General features: G+C 50.9%; 1 pseudogene; it reads right to left on the bottom strand.

The window, feature by feature from the left end:
• Window positions 1-454: 454 nt before the first annotated feature.
• LOC144155900 (RNA exonuclease 1 homolog) lies at window positions 455-8,547 on the bottom strand (annotated as a pseudogene).

Raw genomic sequence — 8,547 nt, 5'->3', positions numbered from 1 at the left:
TTGCGAAAAGATTCCTAAAAGAACTGACATACAAATGTTTCCACTACCAGCTTCGGGGCGTTCTGTATGACAAGGCGTTACACTGCGGGAGCTTGAGCAAAAAAGCGATCCGGCAAATGATGATGTAGCGACAGGAAAGCTAGGAAACCGCCCATACTACACAGCGTTCCGCGTTGAGGGCTATCATGAACTCGACAGCCTTGGAGAAGGAACAAGTCCAATCGCCGAGGCTGCCGCGAAGCCTGAGCAACCTGAACCCGAACGTCGTGAACGTAAACGTAGCTATAAGCGGGGACAGGTCCTCTTGTACTACCGTTTAGACGTGAGGTCGAGACCGTATACTTTGAGACCAAAACCGATACGAGGGACACGTATTATATCGTCCGCAAGCAGAAGAAATACATGTGTGTGTTGGATTACGATGCCAATGCGACAATGGAGATGGCTAAATCCATCACATCTAAAAAAGAAAACAGGACCACGACGAGAAGGGATGGACAAGTGTGGAACGTGCAGGCTAAATACGAAGACGATATAGACGTTCTTGAGTGCGCGTGAATTCAATGACAACAAGACCGTGCGTGTCGGCGGTCAAGAAGCGAGAACACATTTTTTCCGAAGAGACGGTCTATGCAATGATTCGCAAGAACATCGAGGAACAGCGCGAACTCGTTCGAGACAGGATCCGTCTGATCTCGACTCCCGATTCTGAGCTCTTGATGTGGTCCGGCGGGGTGTGACAACACGTTTGTGTCGTGACTTCGTAATAACTCAAATGATTGTACCTTATTTTGAGTAATATGCAGCTCTACTGGTCATCCACCTTCACAGAGTGGAATGGCTGAGAATTCTTTTCATGTGAGCCGTAAACGCCCCAACGGTGCTGCCCAGCACCGAGCATCAGCGCAATGCCGCCACGTGAGTTTGGGAGTGTTGGGGCCGGTGGCTGCCTCTTAGGTGCGAGCGCCATAAGTGCGCCTCCGACTGATGACGCTTTGTACACGCAGAGGATAACTGAAAGTAGTTAGCTCTAAGAAAATTATCATTTTGGGGGGTTTTACGCACCTGAGCTACACCTGGGCAATGAGGCGCGCCGTAGCGGAGGGCTCCGGATTTATTAACACGAAATTGTTTTATGGACGGGTACGCCAAGAACTCAGGGGCGACATATCCGTCACGGAAATGACATCGCCACAAAAAGTTCCATTGACGAGGCTGCAACCGGGATCGAACCACGAACAGTCTCGCAGCAACGGGAGGTATACAGGCTGTGCCCACTGCGCTATGAATTCCAGGAGAACTAGGTTTGCGAACGCGCCCTATATTTTTCACACTACCTTTTTCATTCAGTTGGTGCTACAGTCTAGGAGAGGCGAAGCGAAGTATTTCATCATGACGCTAATGAGCGTCGACAGTTGCCGCCTCGATGCCAGCGTCTTCGTTAACGCGGGACGCGAATGAATTCAGGCACCCTCCGCCCTTTCGGTTTCCGTTTCGGTTCGGTTTCGTTCGCATGGTTTTCAAGGGGCCGTAGTTTCAGTCAGATTTGCGCGATGTCCTGCCGCGTGCAATCCAGTGTCTAACGTTGATGCGTCTAATGGTGCGATACCGAGGTAATATAAATAGCGACGTGCAAGTTCATATGGATGCACAATAAACATTTACATGCTCCCGTGAAGGCACATTTCAATTTCGTGTTTTATCGATTCCTTTCACTCTTGAGAAAACGGAAGTTCCAGACGCGGGAAAGAAGCCGAGAATAAAGCCCAGAATCGCAATAGAAGTCGCCATCAGGACGTCTATGAAATCGGTCATCAAATATACGCCGCGATGCCGGCCCGGAACCACGTCAGGCAGCTCAGCCACTCATCTCCGACGGAGGGGTGGTCGAAGCAACGCCTCCACCGGCTCCCGTCGCGTTTTGACGCCCACACGAAAGGGCCAGGTCATACCGTGGTTCTGTCACGCGGGCCCTCTAGGCTGTAAACGCGGGAAACCGACACTAACGCTCTTCAGGCCGTTTAATGTAAATAATTATCGCGCTCAAGTAAGTGCTGTCTCTGGTTCGCCAGGCCATTAAGCATCGATAAAACCAATAAGAAAGGAACAAAATTTTGTTGTCACTACGCTGTTAAAGACAGAATGACAGCCGCAGGGTACGAGGCATTGCTGAAACTTTTCGCTTTTATGCAAAAAAAGGTCTGCACATAAACACTGCCGACACACACGACGTCACAACAGCGCTTCAGATTCCAGCCTCGTTGCAAGCAGCATGTCCACACGCAACAAAAAAAGGGCAGAAAAGGTGGGAAGAGTGGAAGAACCGCGTGGCCTTAGGTTCATGCTCTCCGGACGGGGCTGGACGTAGTCTAGCGGTGCGAACATTTTCTGGCCCGCGCACGAAAGTGCACCCCCCCCCCATCCCCCATCACCAATTTCCGTCGCTACACACCACACACAGGCGCACACAAAACCCGTTCCACGTCTTACGGATGCACGGATCATTCCGCGGCCTCTCTCCTGAAGCGCCCGAGCTGATATATCCGACGCCCCTTTCCAAAGCACCAGCTCCATGCAGGCCCTGGCGTCTTCCCCGCAGAAATGTCCCCGGTGTCCAGCCTGCACATCACAGTGTTGGTAGCTGTTGAACAGCGAGCGCAGTGACCGCCAGTAAGGCAGGCCCTGGCGGTGGGGAACACCACTGCCGTGTCTGCCACCGTGTCGTGAATCAGCTGCAGAACGCGCAGGTCATTTTCGAGCCCATGGCCCACCAGCACGGTGGAGGCGCTGAAGAGGCGGAGAAGCACCTTCTGCACGTCCTTCAGCGTGGTCTGCACGTTGCTGAGGTGCTCAGCCGTCACACCACTAAAGGACGTGTTGTAGTCCAGCACGGGGCTTGTGAGTCTCACGTACGTCTCTAACACGGTGGCGCCGTCCCAGCTCACCACGCTAACCTTGGCAACTTCCAGACCGCGGATCGTGACGCACATCTCGCAATCTACGGCGAACACAGCGCCAGTGATGCCAGGCCACAAGCGTGTGCGCACGAAGCCACGCGGCAGCGTGTTCCTCTTCCTTCTGCGCATACATCGTAGTCCGAGGATTCGCAGCCGGGATGTTCAAGTGCAGCCTGGCAGCAGCTGAACACGCCTCCCCAGCGTCGCCCCGGGTGAAAGCGGCAGCCGTTTTGGGCGTAGTACTCACCGCCTGGCGTTATGAAGAAAGTGGCGCCGCAGCGGCAGCAAGTCTTGCGGCTGGAGTAGGCCTCGTCACCGTCGCTCTTCCACCATACTGCACGGCCGGGCTTGTCGGGGACGGGGCGTGGATAGCCGCAACGGTACATTTCGCTGGGGGTAAGTCTGTAGTTGAGAATCTGCTGATACAGCTCGTCGGGGCAAGGCGAAGTGCGGTAGGCACTGTTCAGCGGTATCGGGCACCACGGCGTAGCCGAGGCGATGATGGGCGCCAAGGCCTTCTGCCTGTCGCCTTCGGCGGCAAGGGTAGCATGCTGCGGAGATGCACCATCAGGCGAAGTGGCGTGGCGTTGTGCGCTCCCTTCTAATTCCAAGTCAAGAGGAGTGCCGCTGTCTTCTGCTGATGTTCTCATCGGGCATGAGTTCAGGTATTGGGGCTTTCCCTCCTCTACCATTTCCATGTCCTTTGTTGCTTCCAAGGGGCTCTGTTTTACATCGCTTTCCCGTTTGTCATTCATGAAGATGACTAAGACAATTAGAACGCTGACGACTGCAGAAAGCACTAGAAACATTATTTGCTGCTGATGATGATGACGCTGCTGTTGAAGCTGATGATGATCTCTACAATTAAGCGAAAATGGTGAATGGTGCAGAGTTAAATACTATCAAGCTTAATTGACATACTCCATTCGGCGGATCGGGAAATCAGTAGACAAATAAAAAATCCTCAGCTGGCACCCGGGGCGACGTTTGATAAAAATAACCCACAACAGCCGGCACTTTCTGTTTGCCCTCTGTACACACCTAGCGCCATCTACTGGAGTAAGGTGCGTAGGGCCCGGCGCGGCTGCTAGGTGGTTAATTAGTCGTGCCGTGTGTAAAGTCGTGTACTGTGCCGAGCGCAAATACAAATACCATCTTGAAGGCGCCTCATGAGAGCAGCCAACGTTGGAGAGCAGGTTTTTGCTGTGTCAGTGGCGCCATCCTTCGGAGCTCAAGCGCACGGGGTGCGCCTCTCTGTTGAGATTGTCTGATAGATGTCGTTGTTGAACGACACACGTGATTAATCCTATCGAGACATGGGAGGCAGCCCATACCAGCTCATCTTCATCTCTCGAAGATCAGCTACGTCTGATCCAGAGAGCCAAGGTGGGAGCCGTTGCATCTGGAGCCCTGGACGTTGGGCCCCACCCATGAACTCCCTTTCAACTTTTCACCCCTGCCCCCTTCCCCTTTCTTCTCACAATAAAATTTCTACAACAACAACAACAACGTGATTAGAGCGAGCCAATCCCGTGTGTGCGCGTGTCTCCGTGTGTCATTGTGAACAAACAGCAGCAGGTCGGTACAGTCGATGTTTAGGCCAGTCCCTGCAAGGTAGGACCTTCCCTTCTTTGACAATACCTGGTGACACATCGCAAGCACTCCAGTATAGGAGCGGGCGTAAACATCGAAACCACCTCAGTAGCAATTTTCGTGTTAGAACCCATTTGGTAGCGCAACCAGAAAGTTACTTGATTGATTGATTGATTGATTGATTGATTGATTGATTGATTGATTGATTGATTGATTGACTGGTTGATTGATTGATTGATTGATTAAAACGTTTATTGAAATGCAGGGATGGGGAAGGAAGGAGAAAAGAGAAGGAGCTGCGGGTGGACATCCTAGTCCGGTAGGCCGCGTGCCTTTGCAGCCGCCCTGGTTCGAGAGATCAGGAACTCCAGGTCTTCAAGCCATCTGCTGCGCAGGAGGCTCTCTAACTTCTCGAGGGAGAGGGGAAAGGGCTGTCTGGAGTTGGCGGAACAGAGGAGTCCGAGGTGGGGCGTTTTGTTAGGGGTAGCGGGGCAGTTCGGGCAGTCGTAGGGGTAGCTAGTTGGTGAGATTCAATGGAGTTGAGGGTCATGGTATAGTAGGTGTGGGTTGGCAGAGAAAGAGAGAGTTGCTTCATTGGAAGAGAAACGAAAGTCGACTCAGCCGATAACTGCCTCTCGGGTTGAGCGCACCTCAATCAAGACTAAGTCTAGGAGGAGGGTAGAGAGAAAAGAGGGTGGACAGAAAAAAGATAGCAAGGGAGAATATGGTGACGGTTCACAAGCCGGGCAGCATGGACAGCACTGGTGGCATCATAGCCGGTCCGAGAGTACCGAGTCCTTTAAAGAGTCCAGCAGGGCATGGAACGCTTTCTAGCGAATTGATGTGTGACATTCCTTGAACAACAGGTTTGATGAGGTGCATGAAGGCATCTCCAGTTTCGCATACGACGCTCTCAGCGCTGATCGAGCCTGCGAAGGTTGTGGACAGTCGCACGGTGCATACGCGAGTGTCTCTATTGCAAAGAGTGTGTCAGGTTGGTGAACTAGCGATGCCAAGCCTGTGACTTCTTTCCGCGCAGCGGTGACAGCCGATTCGCAGACGAAGAAGGAGATCATGGTCAACATGTGCCCCTGAAGGTTCTCCAAGCAGGCCGCTGCTTCATGCCTTAATTCACACAGGGGATTTATCCTTTTTGAGGTCACGAGCGGTGCAGTTGCACTTATGGTGATCCCATTCGTCACGTGGGGTGGAGGAGGTATGATGTGATCCGTCGGGAGCTGGCCGATGACCGTTTCGAAGGTACGGGCAGTCATACCCATTCAAGAGTGAGGTCGTTCTCGTAGCCGTGCGAGGATGGCGCCTCCGTCTGGAGCCCTATGGGGCCGCTCGACTTGATTGAGGGCTCGCTGTAGTGCGCGGAGTGCGAGGGGCCAGGCACAGGCTTCAGCAAGAGTGCCAGCGCATTGCGACGAGCGTGGCAAGTCTAGAGCCGTCCGAAGTGCATTCCTGTGCTCGGTATCGAGTTTCCTCCAGCGTGTTGGCTTGACGGTGACCCCTTGGCCAGGAGGTGACGGATGGCTTTCAGGACACGACTTTACTGGCCGAGTAGCTGTTTAATTGCTGGGCCCCAGGACAGGCGATGGTCTATACTAAGTCCGAGATATCTGACCTGGGTCTTCCACTTGAGCTGTGAGCCGTATACTTCCAAAGATTGAAGCGATTACCATGCTCTGGGGTTGGGGTGGAATATCATAGCTTCTGACTTGGTAGTGGAAAGCCGCAGTCCAATTGCCGTGATATACTCCAAAATCGCATCCAGCGCTCTTTGCAGAGATTTCCTGATTTGGCTGCTCTGACGCTTTAATCCTCGGGTCCACAGTGCAACATCGTCAGCATTGATCTTTCAAAAGCATTCGACACTATCAATCATAATATCTTGTTGCAAAAACTAGAATCGCTTGGTGTATGCGGCCCGGCGCATTTACTCATAAAAGATTACCTAAGCAACAGAAGCCAATCTGTGAAATTCGGCAGCGCTATGTCTGACCCAAGAATCGTCAACCAGGGTGTTCCTCAGGGTTCTATTTTAGGTCCCCTGTTATTCCTCGTATATATCAATGACCTCCCTGCCTGCCTCAACAACAGTAACTGTATCCTCTACGCTGACGATACGACAATATTTTCTTGCGACAACGATATCTCTAATCTCACAGCAAAGTTAACGACCGATCTTGAAAAAATTAACTGCTGGTGCCAAAACAACCTGTTACAAATTAACAGGCTAAAAACCACTTTCATGATCTTTCATTCCGCTCACAAAGAACTTACAAGCACACCATATATCATTTTCGACAATCACGTCATCTATTCATCAGATTCTACTATGTTTCTTGGAGTTATCCTAGACAAAAATATGAAATTTGACAAACACATAAGATCGGTCACATCTAAAATTGCATTCGGCATTCGTGTCCTAATTAAAACCCGCTATTTTTTCCAATTGTCCCTTCTACGATCGTTATATTTCTCATTCATTCACAGCCACCTTACGTATTGTTTGTCTTCTTGGGGCAACACGTATAATACTCATCTTGCACCACTGTGTCGTCTTCAAAATCAAGCCGTTCGTCTGCTTACTTTCAGTGATTGCCGATCTAGTGTAAAACCCATCTTCCACCACCTTGGCATCCTACCCCTCTCTCTCGAACTTGATCTTAAGCTATGTGTACTTATTTCCCGTTTACGAGATAACCCTGAATTTCTCCCGTCCTTTGACAGAACATGTTTGCTTAACACAAACAACACCAGGTTTTCAATGCAACATAATATATTACTTCCAACTGTCCATTCCAACTACGGAAAACAAACACTGTTATTTTCTGCTGCCACCATTTGGAATGCCTTACCCGCCTCCCTTAAATCGTACCCCTCCCAGTGCTCTTTTTATAGGTCTGTAAGAAAATTCATACTTGGTACACTCTCATAAACCCTGATCGCCTGCTTCATTCCCCGCTCAACCTCAGGTATAGATGGTTCCTCGTACTTTCGTCACAAGAAAAAATATAGATAACTTCTTGAACTACCTACTGCGCACATGCGCAGTACTCGAATTTTCTACCAATGTATAACTATTTGTATGAATTTGTTCCTTGGTCTTCTATTTTTATCGCTGTGTATACCGCCTCCCCAATGATATTTTTGTTTGCATTATGAAACGGGAGGTCCCCCTGTCGGATTTTTTCCATGGGACCTCATTCTGTAAAACCCTGTTTTAGTAAAAACTGTACCGAACTACTTAATCAAAAACAATGTCAATGTCAATAAATGGAAATGCATACGCTGTGTTCTAGGTCTGTTGGTATGCTATCAGGCAGGCCCAACAGCGCGAGGTTGAAGAGCAGCAGACTAAGCACTGCACCTTGGGGCACTCCTGCACTGACACCTCTTGGACTGCTGAGGACGTTGCCCACCCGAACTTTGAGCTGGCGACCCGACCAGAAAGGCCGGATGTAGTTCCGAAATCTTCCAATGACATGAATGCGGCCCAGCCCAGCCTCAATGGTTATTTGTGGCAGTCGGTGAAAGGCATACTCAATATCCACCAAAACCAGAAATGCCACTTCGTCCATGTTTTGGGCCTCTTCCCGTGCGGATACAACATCAGCGATGTTGTCGCTAGTGCAGTGGAGTTGACGAAATCCGGTCTGTTGCTCGGCAATAGCTCCAAGGGCTCGGACGATCCACTCTAGGCGAGATAGAATGATAATCTCAAAGAGCTTCCCCGCAGCCGAAGTTAAGGACACAGGTCTGTATGAGCTGGCTGCGGTTGGTGGTTTTTCACGTTTCAGGAGTGGGACAACTCGGGCGAGGAGCCAGAAAATTGGCAGTACCCCGAGTGCCAGACGATGTTGAAGGCGCTTAGAAGGCGTTCTTGCTCCGGGCTGCCCAAGTTTCGCATCATTTGGTAGGTGATGTCAGCAGCGCCAGGAGTGCTATGACGCTTGGTCTTCTGCAGGGCATTCCTAACCTCGCGCAT

The sequence above is a fragment of the Haemaphysalis longicornis genome, unplaced genomic scaffold, assembly GCF_048455015.1.
Source record: "Haemaphysalis longicornis isolate Haplotype H1 unplaced genomic scaffold, Haemaphysalis longicornis Haplotype H1 scaffold_1, whole genome shotgun sequence".
In the NCBI taxonomy this organism is placed as follows: Eukaryota; Metazoa; Arthropoda; class Arachnida; order Ixodida; family Ixodidae; genus Haemaphysalis; species Haemaphysalis longicornis.
The sequence above is the reverse complement of the archived record's forward strand: the minus strand, read 5'-3'. Positions and strand labels throughout refer to the sequence as shown.